General features: G+C 47.2%; 1 long non-coding RNA gene across 1 annotated transcript; it reads right to left on the bottom strand.

The window, feature by feature from the left end:
- Window positions 1–8: 8 nt before the first annotated feature.
- Window positions 9–16,748, bottom strand: LOC120976640 (uncharacterized). Its single transcript, XR_012204733.1, has 4 exons — window positions 16,513–16,748; window positions 753–1,444; window positions 325–395; window positions 9–192 (listed from the first exon to the last, which is right to left on the bottom strand). It is a non-coding gene; the product is annotated as an uncharacterized lncRNA (long non-coding RNA).
- Window positions 16,749–17,137: the final 389 nt, after the last annotated feature.

The raw sequence follows: 17,137 nt of genomic DNA, 5'->3' as shown, positions 1-17,137 counted from the left end.
AAGGATATTCATCTCCCTCAGCAGGCTGGATGTCTTGGAATTGTGTGACAGCTCAAACTCCTTCTCCAAGACGAGGTCGAACTGGATCTGAGGGAACTTGTCAGTAGAGAGGGTCCGGATGGCTAACTTCTGGTCGCCGATCTTGACGAACATGGTTGCCTTGTCATCCTTCTTCACTTCACCAAGGTCATCCTGGCATGGAAACACACACAAGAGGAACAGATCAATAATTACCATATTTCAATCATCATCAATCAATACTATAATAGGTACAGGCGAGTTAATTGACATGTTGAGCACAAGGCAGCAGCTGCAGCAGCAGACCTGGGAGAGATGGAGAAAGTGCTCGTCATCAGGTGAAACCTTGACGGACTGGTTAGGCTTAACCTCAAGGCCTGCACAAAAGTTAAACAAACACATGAGTAGGAGGGTCGATTACACAACCAATCTCAGTTATTTTTCATTGGGTAAAAAGGGTGGAAATGAAGCATATGTAGTTGAACATGTTTTGAGCAAGCAGAAAGAATTTAATCATGCAAATATATAGTGATGGATGAAAGCATGTATAGAGACAGTATATTGATTAGAAAAATAAAGGACTTGGGTGGGTGCTGCAAGCAGAATCATGGTATTTGTTAACAACGGAAATGGGATATGTATGACGCACACACACGCGGCATACAGAGAACTAGCAGTTTGAAGCAGTTTGACCCAAAATAGCAGTTTGAAGCACACAAAAGAAGTAGTTTGACCTATTCACACGAGCTGAAGTAGACCGTAGCAGATCGGAGGGAGCAAACTGCAGAGACCACACGCACGCAGGAATCAGATGCGGGGATGAAGGAAACTAGAAGAAAGAAGGGATTCATCATTGAGGGAGTTGTTCAACTTTGAGCTATCTACAAATTTCTGCAAAACAAACAGAAAAAGGATTCATCATTTATGTACAAAAAGAACAGTCACGTAGTTAGGAATTACATTCTCCCATCAGCAGCAAGGACACATATGACAGTTTTTTCATTTTACCAATATAGGACATAACCAAACGTCTTACATGTATAGTTGTACTGAAACAAATCTATTGGGCTGTAACTCCAGGAATAACTAAGCACAACATAGGAAGGTCCTTGTGGATAATAAGAAAGATAAGGAGCTTAAATCCATTTCGCATCTGAGCATGAAAACACATGGAAGTTCGCCAACAGTAGTAAGTGGATAAGTTCACCAACGCTAGAGTAGGCACTGGTAAAGGCATAACGTAATCTTTTACTGGAGACACTTTCCCACAGCTGGGCTCCTCGCAAACATACTGCCGTCCGCCGTGCACGTGGACATGCGTCCTCAAGGCAGCCACGTCGACGAAGGTCTTGCCGCAGTTTTCGTAGCTGTAGAGGAAGAGGATCTCCATGGCCAGCTCGACCTTGCATGGGTGCGCCTCCGGCTCCTGCCCAAAATTATAAGGTTGTTCATACAAGGAACAAAATTAACAAAAAAATAGTGTGTGACATTAAAAATGAGGACTAATCACAAAAGAGGCTAGCTAGGTGCCAGCTCAAAACTTCAAATGATCTTAGATAAACAGTAACATCATTAAAAATGAGGACTAATCACAAAAGAGGCTAGACAATAATATGCTCAGAAGTATGGATAGCAGCACACTAAGGACAATAAGCAAAACGCTTACTGAAAGAGACACCCACAGCAAGGAGATGCCCCAAACGGCTCTTTGCAACTAAGCACAACCCAGAACTACAGGACTAGTAAACTAGAGACTAAGAACCTAACTGTGCGAAAGAAATGGGGAAGAAGCTAAAGGTCATTCATAAAACTGCAGATGAAATCAAACAGGGCAGTTATAAGAAATAAATGGCGGTCTTTCATCAGCAAAATGGAGGTCAACCTTACAGTAGACTATACAGTGTCCGCTTAAACAGAAGCAAACATGGCCTCCAGACAGCATTAAAATGTATCTGTAACGCCCACGATGCGGCTATATCTCCCACGTGCGAGGCACGACTTAGAGGCATAACCGCATAGTGGTTTTGTCACAAGAAGGGTCATCTTCACACAATCCCATGTAATGAACAAGAATGGGATAAAGAGTTGGCTTACAATCGCCACTTCACACAATACATGAATATCATCATACATCATCCAAAATACAATCATATAGACCGACTACGGTCAAAATCCAGATGAAAATAAGACAACCCCAAATGCTAGATCCCCGATCGTCCCAACTGGGCACCACTACTGATCATCAGGAAAAGACACATAGTAACGACCACGTTCCTCGTCGAACTCCCACTTGAGATCGACGCCATCATCTGCACTGGCATCGTCGGCACCTGCAACTGGTTTTGGAAGTATCTGTGAGTCACGGGGACTCAGCAATCTCACACCCGCGAGATCAAGACTATTTAAGCTTGTAGGACAAGAGGTGGAGCTGCAGCGGCAAAACATATATGGTGGCTAACTTGCGCAAATGAGAGCGAGAAGAGAAGCAAAGGAACGGACGTCATCTAGCAATGACCAAGAAGAGGTCCTGAACACCTACTTACGTCAAACATAACACAGACCGTGTTCACTTCCTGGATTCCGCCGAGAAGAGACCATCACGGCTACACACGCACTTGGTGTATTTTAATTGGGTCAAGTGACAAGTTATCTAAAACCGGACTTTAACAAATTCTCACCTGCCTCATAACCGCGGGCACGGCTTTCGAAAGATATTACCCTGCAGGGGTGTCCCAACTTAGCCCATCATAAGCTCTCACGGTCAACGAAGGATAAACCTTCTCCCAGAAAGACCCGATCAGTCTCGGAATCCCGGTTTACAAGACATCTCGACAATGGTAAAACAAGACCAGCAAAGCCGCCCGAATGTGCCGACAAATCCCGATAGGAGCTGCACATATCTCGTTCTCAGGGCACACCGGATGAGACATCCTACGAGTAAACCAGACCTCGAGTTTCCAGGAGGGGGCCCCGCAGTCTGCTCAGTTTGGACCAACACTCGAAGGAGCACTGGCCCGGGGGGGTTAAAATAAGATGACCCTCGGGCTCGCGAAAACCCGGGGGAAAAGGCTTAGGTAGCAACTGGTAAAACCAAGGTTGGGCCATGCTGGAGGAGTTTTATTCAAGGCGAACTGTCAAGCGGGTCCCATAAATCACCCGACCGTGTAAGGAACGCAAACTCAAGGAACATAATCCCGGTATAACAGTACTAGGGCGGCAAGAGTGGAACAAATCACCAGGCATAAGGCCGAGCCTTCCACCCTTTACCAAAATATATAGATGCATTAATTAAATAAGATATATTGTGATATCCCAACATATCCATGTTCCAACATGGAACAAACTTCAACTTCACCTGCAACTAGCAACGCTATAAGAGGGGCTGAGCAAAAGCGGTAACATAGCCAAACAACGGCTTGCTAGGAAAGGATGGTTAGGGGCTGACATGGCTGAAATAGGAGACATGATATAGCAAGAGATAGGTAGCGAGCATGGCAATAGAGCGAAACAACTAGCATAGCAAAGATAGAAGTGATTTCGAGGGGTGGTCATCTTGCCTGCAAGGTTCTCAGAGTTGTCGAAAGCTTGATCCTCGTAAGTGTACTCGACAGGTTCCTCGTTCACGAACTCGGCTCCCGGCTCTACCCAAGACAAGAATACAAACAAATGGAACCACAATCAACAACGAGGAATGCGCAAGCAACATGATGCAAGACATGTATGATATGCAGGTTATGATATGCGATGCATATGCGTGCTCCGGAAGGAAAATGATGAACATGGCAGTAACTTGGCAAACCAAGCATGCCACTGGAAAGATGAGATGATTTCGGTCGAAATCGATATAAAGATCACCGGAATCGGATGCACGGTTTGCAAATGGCAATCAAAACAAGAATGACACTAATCTGCGATAAACAGCAAGATAGCACTTAAAATACAACAAGTAACAATACTACAGCATCCCAACATAGCAACAAAGCACATGTCAGTAATCTACAGGAGATGCTTGACAAAAGATGAACACTGAGCTACTGCTAGTTCACAACATATCAAGCTCAAACAAGCATGGCAAAAGTGCAAAAGATTACAGGTTCACAGACTCTGAAAAACTGGACATGGCAGAAATCAGCATCAGGTAGCAATGTTCAGAGCACGAAATCAATATGCTACAGAAACTTAACATAGCAAAACAAGGCATGGTAGTGTTCTACTAAATGCACATGACAAAAGTCCCTTACTGACCATAAGCCAAAAAGGACCAGAGGATATGATGGCAAGCATGTAAACATAGCATGTTTTGTTATCAGGTTTCAGACTTGGCAGAAAACAGAGCATGACAGAAATATTAATATGTAGGCCTATTTGTGAGCTTGATGCACTCACTACAGAGCAATGCATGACAAACCAAGCATACCTACAGCAAGATGGCATGTTTATGAAGCTATCCATGGCAAGAACAATTGCATAGCATGTATGGACCAACTACAATAAGCTTGGCAAGATTGCAAATCATGTTAAGAATCTGGCAGAAATATTTTATAGCAAAAGTAGAGCAAGCTTGAGACATGCTATGGCACTCTAAAATTGCAAAAAATTGCAGGAATGGATCAATTACAACTGTAGCTACAAAATATCCTTACTGAACATCTCCAAAATATGCATGGATCTCTCTGTAGCATCAAGTTTACATGGCAACAAAATTACAGCAGACAAAGACTTTAGAGAAATCACTAAGTCCCTGAAATCAGAAATATTACGGGGCCTACTTTGCATGCTTGTGCTAGTCACCACAAAGATCACAAAAATACATGGACTATACCACTGGATATATGGCATGGCATACTTCAAAACACATGTAGAGCTCATGCTCAAAAGATGCACAGATTAAATGATACAAAAATGACAAATCTCCAAGTTCTGATAAGAACTAGAGATTAACAGCAACTAGCCCTCTTCCAACGAAGATTTGGGCATCAAGATGACCTCTAATGAAAATGGTTCAATAGAACAAAATGAAGAGCATCACGAGATGAATTATACGCGCGAATCGGAGCTACATGCACAAAGTTATCGCATCTCGAACAGGAGCATATACTGAAATGTTTCAGGGACTTAGAAAAAAAGAGGGGGGGGGTCTCGGGTCAACCTAGTCCCGTTGACCAGATCGGATCGGGACCGGCTCGGCGCGGGCGTGCGGTGGTGCTCGCCGACGGGAGGAAGAAGAGGCCGGCGAGCTCGGGCGGAGGGACGAGGCCGGCGGGGCTGCGCCGGCGGGGAAGGTGACCGGCGGCGGGCGGCGAGCGCGCGGGGCCGGCGGGGAGCTCGTGGCGGCGGCGGAGGCGGCGCGGAGGCGGCGGCGGAGGCGGCGCCCGGCGGCGGGGCAGGCGTGCGGCGGCGGGCGTGGGCCGCGGGGGCCGGGGTCGGGCCGGCGGGGAACGGCGGCGGCGGGCGCTGACGTGGTAACGGGCGATTCGTCCGCCGGCGCTGGCGGACGTGTCCGGCACGGGCGGACGCGTCCGGCGCGGCGCGGAGGGAGAGGGTTAGGGTTTCGTCTGAGATTTCGTTTTTCGGGATGCCCACTCATTTATAGGTAGAGGGAGCTAGGAGACTCCAAATGAGGTGCGGTTTTCGCCCACACGATCGTGATCGAACGACCTAGAGCATGGAAGAGAGTTTGGTGGGCTTTGGGCTGGTTTTGGAGGGGGGTTTTGCTGGACACTCAAATGGACTTTGCGGATGCCCGGTTAACCGTTGGAATACCAAACGACCTCCGAATGGAACGAAACTTGACCGGTAGACTCCGGGTGGTATATTAAGACCACTTGACAAGCCTCGGTCCATTCTGAGAAAGTTTGACACACGCACACGAAAGAAAACTAGACGGGTGCACCGGAGGAGATAGGAGCGCCGGATTGGAAAACGGACAACGGGGAAAATGCTCGGATGCATGAGACGAACACGTATGCGAATGCAATGCACATGATGACATGATATATATATAAAAAATGCATGACATGACCAAAATACAAAACGAAAACCAAAACCCGACAACGGAGGGAAAAACATATCACATAGCCAGAAATGGCAAGAGTCGGAGTTACAATTATGGCAAGTTACATGCGGGGTGTTACAACACTCCACCACTACGAGAGGATCTCGTCCCGAGATCTAGGACTGAAAGAACTCCGGATATTCGGAACGGAGATGGTCCTCGCGTTCCCAGGTGGCTTCCCGGTCGGAATGGTGCGACCACTTCACTTTCAGGAATTTGATAGACTTGTTGCGAGTCTTGCGCTCAGTCTCTTCAAGAATAGCAACGGGGTGCTCATGATAAGACAAATCTTCTTGAAGGTCAATCTCTTCGAAGTTGATAGTGTGCTCAGGCGTCTTGAAGCACTTGCGGAGCTGTGACACGTGGAACACATCATGCACGTTCGCAAAGTTGGAAGGAAGTTCAAGTTGATAGGCGAGGTCGCCTCTTTTGCCAATGATCTTGAAAGGACCCACGTATCTAGGGGCAAGCTTCCCTTTGATACCGAAGCGACGAGTGCCTTTCATTGGAGAGACGCGGAGGTAGACATGGTCTCCGATCTCGAAAGCCAAATCACGATGCTTACTATCATAGTAGCTCTTCTGGCGCGATTGCGCGGCTTTGAGATTATCACGGATGACTTTACACATTTCTTCAGCTTCAGTGATTAAGTCATTGCCAAGAAGTTGGCGTTCACCAGTCTCTGACCAATTGAGAGGAGTACGGCACTTTCTGCCATAGAGAATCTCGAATGGGGCCTTGCCCGAACTCGCTTGGAAGCTGTTGTTGTAGGAGAATTCAGCATAAGGGAGACAATCTTCCCATTTCATGCCAAAGGAAATGACACAAGCCCTGAGCATATCTTCAAGAATTTGATTGACTCGCTCGACTTGCCCACTAGTTTGAGGATGGAAAGCTGTGCTGAAGCGAATGTTAGTGCCCATGGCCTTCTGGAAGGAGTCCCAGAACTTAGAGGTGAAGATGCTTCCACGATCTGAAGAAATCAATTGTGGAATGCCGTGCAAGGATACAATTCTTGAGGTGTAGAGCTCTGCCAGCTGAGCTGCTGTGATGGATTCTTTGATTGGAAGGAAATGGGCCACTTTAGAGAGCTTGTCGATGACAACGAAGATAGCATCATTTCCGCGCTTGGATTTGGGAAATCCAGTCACGAAGTCCATTTCAATATGATCAAACTTCCATTCCGGAATAGCAAGAGGTTGGAGGAGACCAGCTGGTCGTTGGTGTTCTGCTTTCACTCTTCGGCAGACATCACATTCATTCACGAATTGAGCAATTTCTCGCTTCATTCGAGTCCACCAATACGACTGCTTGAGGTCATGATACATCTTCGTACTTCCAGGATGAATGGAAAGGAGAGAATTGTGCGCTTCGTTCATTATGACTTTCCTTAGATCACCTTTCGGAACCACAAACCGGTCCTCGAAGAACAAAGTGTCTCTGTCATTAATGCGATAGCACTTGTATTTGGAAAGACCCTTGTCGATACCACGTTTCACCTTCTTCACCATGGCATCAAGGAGTTGTGCCTCACGAATTTGATCTTCCAAAGTAGGAGATACTATGAGGTTGGCAAGAAAGCCTTGAGGAACAACTTGGAGATTCAGCTTGCGGAAAGCTTCACAAAGATCCGGTTGGAAAGGCTTGAGAATTAAGCTGTTGCAATAAGCTTTCCTGCTTAAAGCATCTGCAATGACATTAGCCTTGCCTGGAGTATATTCAATACTCGGATTGTACTCTTGAATCATTTCGACCCATCGAGTCTGCCTGAGATTGAGGTTGGGCTGAGTGAAGATATACTTGAGGCTCTTGTGATCAGTGAAAATGTCCACTTGTCTTCCCAACAAGAGATGTCTCCACGTAATCAATGCATGGACAACTGCTGCCAACTCAAGATCGTGAGTGGGGTAGTTCTTCTCGTTGGGCTTCAACTACCGAGAGGTATAAGCCACAACTTTCTTCTCTTGCATTAACACAGCACCGAGACCTTGGAGAGAAGCATCACAGAAAACTTCATACGGCTTGGATTCATCAGGAGGAGTCAAGACAGGAGCTGTGACTAGTTTCTGTTTGAGAGTGTTGAAAGCGACTTCACACTCAGGAGACCAGACATACTTCACATGCTTCTGCAAGAGGTTGGAAAGAGGTTTTGCAATCTTGGAGAAATTCTCAACGAATCTTCGGCAATAGCTTGCAAGACCCAGGAAACTGCGGAGCTGCTTGACATTTTGAGGAGGTTCCCAATCCAGAACTGCGGACACCTTCTCGGGGTTAACAGCGATGCCTTTGGCGGAGATGATGTGACCAAGGAAAAGAACTTCATCGAGCCAAAACTCACATTTGGAGAACTTCGCATAGAATTGATACTCTCTGAGCTTGTCGAGCACCAAACGCAAATGTTTGGCATGATCCTGCTTATTCTTGGAGAAGACCAAGATATCATCTAGATACACCAGAACGAATTCATTGGTATAGGGGTTGAAGATGAAATTCATCATCCGAGAGAACACCGGAGGAGCATTGACAAGGCCGAAAGACACGACAGTATATTCATAAGAACCAAAGCTCGTTCTGAATGCTGTCTTGGGAATATCTTCTTCACGAATGCAAATCTGATGATACCCCATACGAAGGTCAAGCTTCGAGAATACTTTAGCCCCTTTGAGTTGCTCAAATAGCTCATTGATGTTGGGAAGTGGGTACTTGTTCTTGATTGTCTTCTTGTTCAATGGACGGTAGTCGACACAAAGTCGGTCCGTGCCATCCTTCTTCTTGACAAAAAGAACACCACAACCCCATGGAGAAGAACTCGGTCTGATCAAACCCAGACGTTCTTGTTCATCGAGCTGCTTCTTCAATTCCTTCAGCTCGTTTGGTCCAAGCTTGTATGGACGCTTGCAAACGGGTACAGTACCAGGCTCTAGTTCGATAACGAACTCAACTGGCCGGTGCGGAGGCATACCCGGAAGCTCTTCTGGAAAAACATCTTGATACTCGCAAACGACTGGAATTTGAGATATGGCATCCAATTCGCCCTTCTCATTGAGAGAGAAAAACCGAATAGTTTCATCACGAGCGGCAAAAATAATCACATCCTCAGACGAGTGTGTCAATTGAATTTCTCTGGCAGCACAATCAAGTTGAGCCTTGTGCTTAGAAAGCCAGTCCATCCCGAGAATAAGATCAATATCCGAGTCACCAAGGACAATTGGAGAAGACTGAAATTTATAGTCACCCATCTTGATGGAAACATCGGGAGCAACCAAACTAGAAGACAAAAGCTTACCCGGAGAAACAACTTGCATAACTTTGGATAAGATCTCTGTGTCAACATTGTGCTTCGATGCAAATGGGTATGATAAGAAAGAATGCGATGCACCAGTATCAAAAAGAACTTTTGCAGGAATATCATTAACTGAGAGATTACCCATTATCACATCAGTAGATTCCTCCGCTTGAGCTGCATTCATCATGTTCACCTTGGCAGACTTTGGATTATGCTTGACCACTGCATTGCTGGAAGATCTGACAGGAGGAGGAGGAGGAAGACGCCTCTGGTTGAAGCACTTGTTAGCATAGTGACCTTTCTGCTGACATTTGTTGCAAGTCACCTCTGAGAGTGGACGGTGATAAGGAGCATTGGACTTTGGAGCTTGATTCTGAGACTTGTTCTGATAACCAGAGTTGGAAGAGTTTGAAGAATCATGGCCACCTTTGTTCTTCTGCTGGTAAGGCTGACGAAACGGAGGAGGAGGAGGCAACCAGAACTTCTGTTGCTTAGCTGTCACAAGTGAGGAAGAAGAAGACTGAACTGCGTCCCTGACTCTTTTCTTAGAAGCCTCACACTTAAGCTGAGCAGCCTCTTGCTTCAGTGCCATATTGTAGAATTGATCAAACTGAGTAGGCTCAACAAGAACGAGAGCTAACTGTAGATCCTCTTTAAGGCCACCTCTGAAGTGATAGATCATGCTCTTCTCATCAGGAACGTCTTGTTTAGCGAAGCGAGCAAGTTTCTGAAACTGAATGTTGTATTGATACACCGACATGTTTCCTTGCTTGAGATTGCGGAACTCCTCACGCTTGCTCTCAACAACACTTTGTGGAATGTGGTGCGCTTTGAAGTCCCGACAGAAGTCAGTCCAAGTGATCACACGACCTCCTCTGGAATCTTTGTATTGCTGAAACCAATCAGCAGCTTGGTCCTTGAGCTGGAAAGAAGCGAACTTGACAAAGTCCTCAGGCCTGACATTGCTACATTCAAAATGCTTGTTGATGTCCACGAGCCAATCATCGGCATCCGTGGCCTCGGCACAGTAGCTGAAAGACTTGGGCTGATTTGCGAGAAACTGGTTGAGAGTGGCAAAGTGAAACTGATTGTTGCCTTGACCTTGATTGCCTTGATTGCCTTGCCCTTGAGTACGTTCTTGCAAGAGTTGCAGAATCATCTGAGCATTGGCGTTGGTGGCTGCCATGATTGCTTGCCATGCCTCCGGAGGTGGAGGTGGTGGCGGAGGGTTCGCTTGACTCCCTTCGTTGCGATCCGGATTCTGACGCGTTGGCGGAGCCATCCTGAAGAGGGTGACATCCGTTAGCCTCTTGATAGACAAAAGAAAAGTAGAATCAACGGACAGAAATTGCAACATATAGTCTTCACAAAAAAACATTCGAACGAAGATGAACGAATGACTTCCGTAGTAAATCATCACACTTCCATAAGTTGAGAAGCCACTTGAAAAAGATATGGAATGAACATATGAATTCGAAGGGAACTCGAATACCACAATACAAAATAAAACCAAGTATTGGCTTGCAGAATAAGCCGGAACAAATATATGATAGATATTTCGTCCGAAGTTTTTGTGGTGGGGCCCACACGGGCTCAATCGTACAGCACCATCATGTACAAGGCTGTGCACATGACATACGAAGCGTCCCCGAGTCGGCAAAGCCATGGACTCTTTAAGACACAACGAGACCACTGTAAAATCAACCGTATACAGGCGGACCACTAGACGTCGAACCCCAATCTCATATCATGCGTCTGTCGGAAAGAAATCCTAAGGCTACTAGAATTCCCACTTATAAACTCCCGAAACTTTCTGGTTATGCAATCTGGTGTAGGGGATACAGGGGACACAAAATATATCACCCAAACTAACAATCCCTAGATCCAGCTGTATCCATCCGTCAACACATAACCAAGAAACCTTCGGAAATCGTTTACCTCAACCTTCGAAAAACATCCGTTATACAAGTTATGGCAATACTCCCGAACTCCCGCCCCAGTACTGGGTGGCGTCGAGGTGATCTCACCAACAACTGCATAAAAGAGATTTCGATGTCGGCAAAACTCAGGTATTCCAGAACTGCAACGATAAAATTGTGACGACAACACCTCGGAGCTCAACTCCCCGGGACACTGCCACAACCCCTAAATGACAGGAGGCACCAAGAACAATGTTCTCGTCACAAATCGATCGGAACGATTCCAAGATACCCGCGTGATCCAAAAAAATTTTTTTTAGTGAAATTTGAGGAGAGAGTAGTCAAAACTTCTACGTCAGGAGACCTCACCAGAGCGACGAAGGGACTGAGGAGTAAAAGAATCCTACTCTCCGATATATATAATCCTAAGACTCAAAACATTTTTATTCTAGACTCAACAACGTCAGCGATTTGATCAAGCAGGGGGCTCCTAAGTCGGGGATGGCTCTGATTACCAACTTGTAACGCCCACGATGCGGCTATATCTCCCACGTGTCGAGGCACGACTTAGAGGCATAACCGCATAGTGGTTTTGTCGCAAGAAGGGTCATCTTCACACAATCCCATGTAATGAACAAGAATGGGATAAAGAGTTGGCTTACAATCGCCACTTCACACAATACATGAATATCATCATACATCATCCAAAATACAATCATATAGACCGACTACGGTCAAAATCCAGATGAAAATAAGACAACCCCAAATGCTAGATCCCCGATCGTCCCAACTGGGCACCACTACTGATCATCAGGAAAAGACACATAGTAACGACCACGTTCCTCGTCGAACTCCCACTTGAGATCGACGCCATCATCTGCACTGGCATCGTCGGCACCTGCAACTGGTTTTGGAAGTATCTGTGAGTCACGGGGACTCAGCAATCTCACACCCGCGAGGTCAAGACTATTTAAGCTTGTAGGACAAGAGGTGCAAAGAGGTGGAGCTGCAGCGGCAAAACATATATGGTGGCTAACTTGCGCAAATGAGAGCGAGAAGAGAAGCAAAGGAACGGACGTCATCTAGCAATGACCAAGAAGAGGTCCTGAACACCTACTTACGTCAAACATAACACAGACCGTGTTCACTTCCCGGATTCCGCCGAGAAGAGACCATCACGGCTACACACGCACTTGGTGTATTTTAATTGGGTCAAGTGACAAGTTATCTAAAACCGGACTTTAACAAATTCCCATCTGCCTCATAACCGCGGGCACTGCTTTCGAAAGATATTACCCTGTAGGGGTGTCCCAACTTAGCCCATCATAAGCTCTCACGGTCAACGAAGGATAAACCTTCTCCCGGAAAGACCCGATCAGTCTCGGAATCCCGGTTTACAAGACATCTCGACAATGGTAAAACAAGACCAGCAAAGCCGCCCGAATGTGCCGACAAATCCCGATAGGAGCTGCACATATCTCGTTCTCAGGGCACACCGGATGAGACATCCTACGAGTAAAACCAGACCTCGAGTTTCCAGGAGGGGGCCCCGCAGTCTGCTCAGTTTGGACCAACACTCGAAGGAGCACTGGCCCGGGGGGGTTAAAATAAGATGACCCTCGGGCTCGCGAAAACCCGGGGGAAAAGGCTTAGGTAGCAACTGGTAAAACCAAGGTTGGGCCATGCTGGAGGAGTTTTATTCAAGGCGAACTGTCAAGGGGGTCCCATAAATCACCCGACCGTGTAAGGAACGCAAACTCAAGGAACATAATCCCGGTATAACAGTACTAGGGCGGCAAGAGTGGAACAAATCACCAGGCATAAGGCCGAGCCTTCCACCCTTTACCAAAATATATAGATGCATTAATTAAATAAGATATATTGTGATATCCCAACATATCCATGTTCCAACATGGAACAAACTTCAACTTCACCTGCAACTAGCAACGCTATAAGAGGGGCTGAGCAAAAGCGGTAACATAGCCAAACAACGGCTTGCTAGGAAAGGATGGTTAGGGGCTGACATGGCTGAAATAGGAGACATGATATAGCAAGAGATAGGTAGCGAGCATGGCAATAGAGCGAAACAACTAGCATAGCAAAGATAGAAGTGATTTCGAGGGGTGGTCATCTTGCCTGCAAGGTTCTCAGAGTTGTCGAAAGCTTGATCCTCGTAAGTGTACTCGACAGGTTCCTCGTTCACGAACTCGGCTCCCGGCTCTACCCAAGACAAGAATACAAACAAATGGAACCACAATCAACAACGAGGAATGCGCAAGCAACATGATGCAAGACATGTATGATATGCAGGTTATGATATGCGATGCATATGCGTGCTCCGGAAGGAAAATGATGAACATGGCAGTAAGTTGGCAAACCAAGCATGCCACTGGAAAGATGAGATGATTTCGGTCGAAATCGATATAAAGATCACCGGAATCGGATGCACGGTTTGCAAATGGCAATCAAAACAAGAATGACACTAATCTGCGATAAACAGCAAGATAGCACTTAAAATACAACAAGTAACAATACTACAGCATCCCAACATAGCAACAAAGCACATGTCAGTAATCTACAGGAGATTCTTGACAAAAGATGAACACTGAGCTACTGCTAGTTCACAACATATCAAGCTCAAACAAGCATGGCAAAAGTGCAAAAGATTACAGGTTCACAGACTTTGTGAAAAACTGGACATGGCAGAAATCAGCATCAGGTAGCAATGTTCAGAGCACGAAATCAATATGCTACAGAAACTTAACATAGCAAAACAAGGCATGGTAGTGTTCTACTAAATGCACATGACAAAAGTCCCTTACTGACCATAAGCCAAAAAGGACCAGAGGATATGATGGCAAGCATGTAAACATAGCATGTTTTGTTATCAGGTTTCAGACTTGGCAGAAAACAGAGCATGACAGAAATATTAATATGTAGGCCTCTTTGTGAGCTTGATGCACTCACTACAAAGCAATGCATGACAAACCAAGCATACCTACAGCAAGATGGCATGTTTATGAAGCTATCCATGGCAATAACAATTGCATAGCATGTATGGACCAACTACAATAAGCTTGGCAAAATTGCAAATCATGTTAAGAATCTGGCAGAAATATTTTATAGCAAAAGTAGAGCAAGCTTGAGACATGCTATGGCACTCTAAAATTGCAAACAATTGCAGGAATGGATCAATTACAACTGTAGCTACAAAATATCTTTACTGAACATCTCCAAAATATGCATGGCTCTCTCTGTAGCATCAAGTTTACATGGCAACAAAATTACAGCAGACAAAGACTTAGAGAAATCACTAAGTCCCTGAAATCAGAAATATTACGGGGCCTACTTTGCATGCTTGTGCTAGTCACCACAAAGATCACAAAAATACATGGACTATACCACTGGATATATGGCATGGCATACTTCAAAACACATGTAGAGCTCATGCTCAAAAGATGCACAGATTAAATGATACAAAAATGACAAATCTCCAAGTTCTGATAAGAACTAGAGATTAACAGCAACTAGCCCTCTTCCAACGAAGATTTGGGCATCAAGATGACTTCTAATGAAAATGGTTCAATAGAACAAAATGAAGAGCATCATGAGGCGAACAATTTGACATATTATACGCGTGAATCGGAGCTACATGCACAAAGTTATCGCATCTCGAACAGGAGCATATACTGAAATGTTTCAGGGACTTGGAAAAAAAGAGGGGGGGTCTCGGGTCAACCTACTCCCGTTGACCAGATCGGATCGGGACCGGCTCGGCGCGGGCGTGCGGTGGTGCTCGCCGACGGGAGGAAGAAGAGGCCGGCGAGCTCGGGCGGAGGGACGAGGCCGGCGGGGCTGCGCCGGCGGGGAAGGTGACCGGCGGCGGGCGGCGAGCGCGCGGGGCCGGCGGGGCTGCGCCGGCGGGGAAGGTGACCGGCGGCGGGCGGCGAGCGCGCGGGGCTGGCGTGGAGCTCGTGGCAGCGGCGGAGGCGGCGATGGCGGCGGCGGCGGGCCGGCCGGCGCAGAGGCGGCGACGAATGCAGCGCCCGGCGGCGGGGCAGGCGCGCGGCGGCGGGCGTGGGCCGCGGGGGCCGGGGTCGGGCCGGCGGGGAACGGCGGCGGCGGACGCTGACGTGGCAACGGGCGATTCGTCTGCCGGCGCGGGCGGACGTGTCCGGCGCGGGCGGACGCGTCCGGCGCGGCGCGGAGGGAGAGGGTTAGGGTTTCGTCTGAGATTTCGTTTTTCGGGATGCCCACTCATTTATAGGTAGAGGGAGCTAGGAGACTCCAAATGAGGTACGGTTTTCGCCCACACAATCGTGATCGAACGACCTAGAGCATGGAAGAGAGTTTGGTGGGCTTTGGGCTGGTTTTGGAGGGGGTTTTTGCTGGACACTCAAATGGACTTTGCGGATGCCCGGTTAACCGTTGGAGTACCAAACGACCTCCGAATGGAACGAAACTTGACCGGTAGACTCCGGGTGGTATATTAAGACCACTTGACAAGCCTCGGTCCATTCCGAGAAAGTTTGACACACGCACACGAAAGAAAACTAGAGGGGTGCACCGGAGGAGATAGGAGCGCCGGATTGGAAAACGGACAACGGGGAAAATGCTCGGATGCATGAGACGAACACGTATGCGAATGCAATGCACACGATGACATGATATATATAAAAAAATGCATGACATGACCAAAATACAAAACGAAAACCAAAACCCGACAACGGAGGGAAAAACATATCACATAGCCGGAAATGGCAAGAGTCGGAGTTACAATTATGGCAAGTTACATGCGGGGTGTTACAGTATCCTACACGAGTCAGTACTACATTCCACAACTGAATCACCAACAACAGAGATGTCCTGTTAGCATAAACAACACCGGGTAGAGGGGGACATAAATGGAGGAACACCTAGAGGGGCATTTCTTTTCATTTCAATGTTTCAGACATTTATCATTGTTTCACTCAGCAAATTGACGGCATCAATACCCCTACAACGATCTTGATATCCAGAGAGCAAACATACAATGCGGATAATAATCAAATTAAGCATTCAGAGGGCCAAACCAGCCAATGATTTTGTGGCCTACGAAGCTAATGGCACACTACCACACCAGTAAGCAGAACCTCAGATGGTTTATTCTGCCGCAACAGTGATGGAGGTCGTCATGCAGCTGGAACCGAGGCTAGCGATGAGATCGGGAGGGGGGAGGGGGGAGGGGGGCGGACCTTGAGGTAGAGCTCCTGGTGCTGGAGGCGGCGGATGTAGACGTCGACCTCTTACTTGAAGGCGCGCTTGCGGCTGCCGAGGAAGTCGTCCACCTCCTCGCGCACCGCCTGCGGCGTCGACCCCCGCCAGAACAGCCGCCCGCACGGGAGAAGGGCACGGGCACGCCGGTGGGCCCGTTGGCGTCGTCGCCGTCGCCCGGTGCCGGTGCCTGCTGCGGGGAGACGGCGTGGAAGGGTTGTTGGTGTTAATCTTGTTGTTTAGGAGTTTATTATGTTTTATTTCCGTTTGCGTTTGTTGAGTCTAAGTCTAGTACAGCGATGCATGCCATCATGGTGAAGTGGACTGATGGATTAGCAGAGGTGAGACCTGATCGTCAGTCAAGTGGACCAGGAGTTGTGAGTACATGCAAGTACTAGTTAGATTTAGTCAAAAACTAGCTTAGTGGTTGTTCTGTTAGTGTGAAGCTGCATGCACCCGTGTAGTGTGGAATCCCAGTAGCCAAGTCGTGATCAGATGGACGTGGAGCTAGAGAAGCGGATCGCGGTGCCGCTGTGGACTAGCTCCTTCGTGGCAGTGACTCAACGTGTGTGCGTGTGGGTAGTGGTGAGTAGAAATCGGAGCAAG

This window comes from Aegilops tauschii, chromosome 3 (assembly GCF_002575655.3).
Source record: "Aegilops tauschii subsp. strangulata cultivar AL8/78 chromosome 3, Aet v6.0, whole genome shotgun sequence".
NCBI lineage: Eukaryota > Viridiplantae > Streptophyta > Magnoliopsida > Poales > Poaceae > Aegilops > Aegilops tauschii.
Note: the sequence above shows the minus strand (reverse complement) of the source record. Positions and strands in the feature narration are given on the sequence as shown.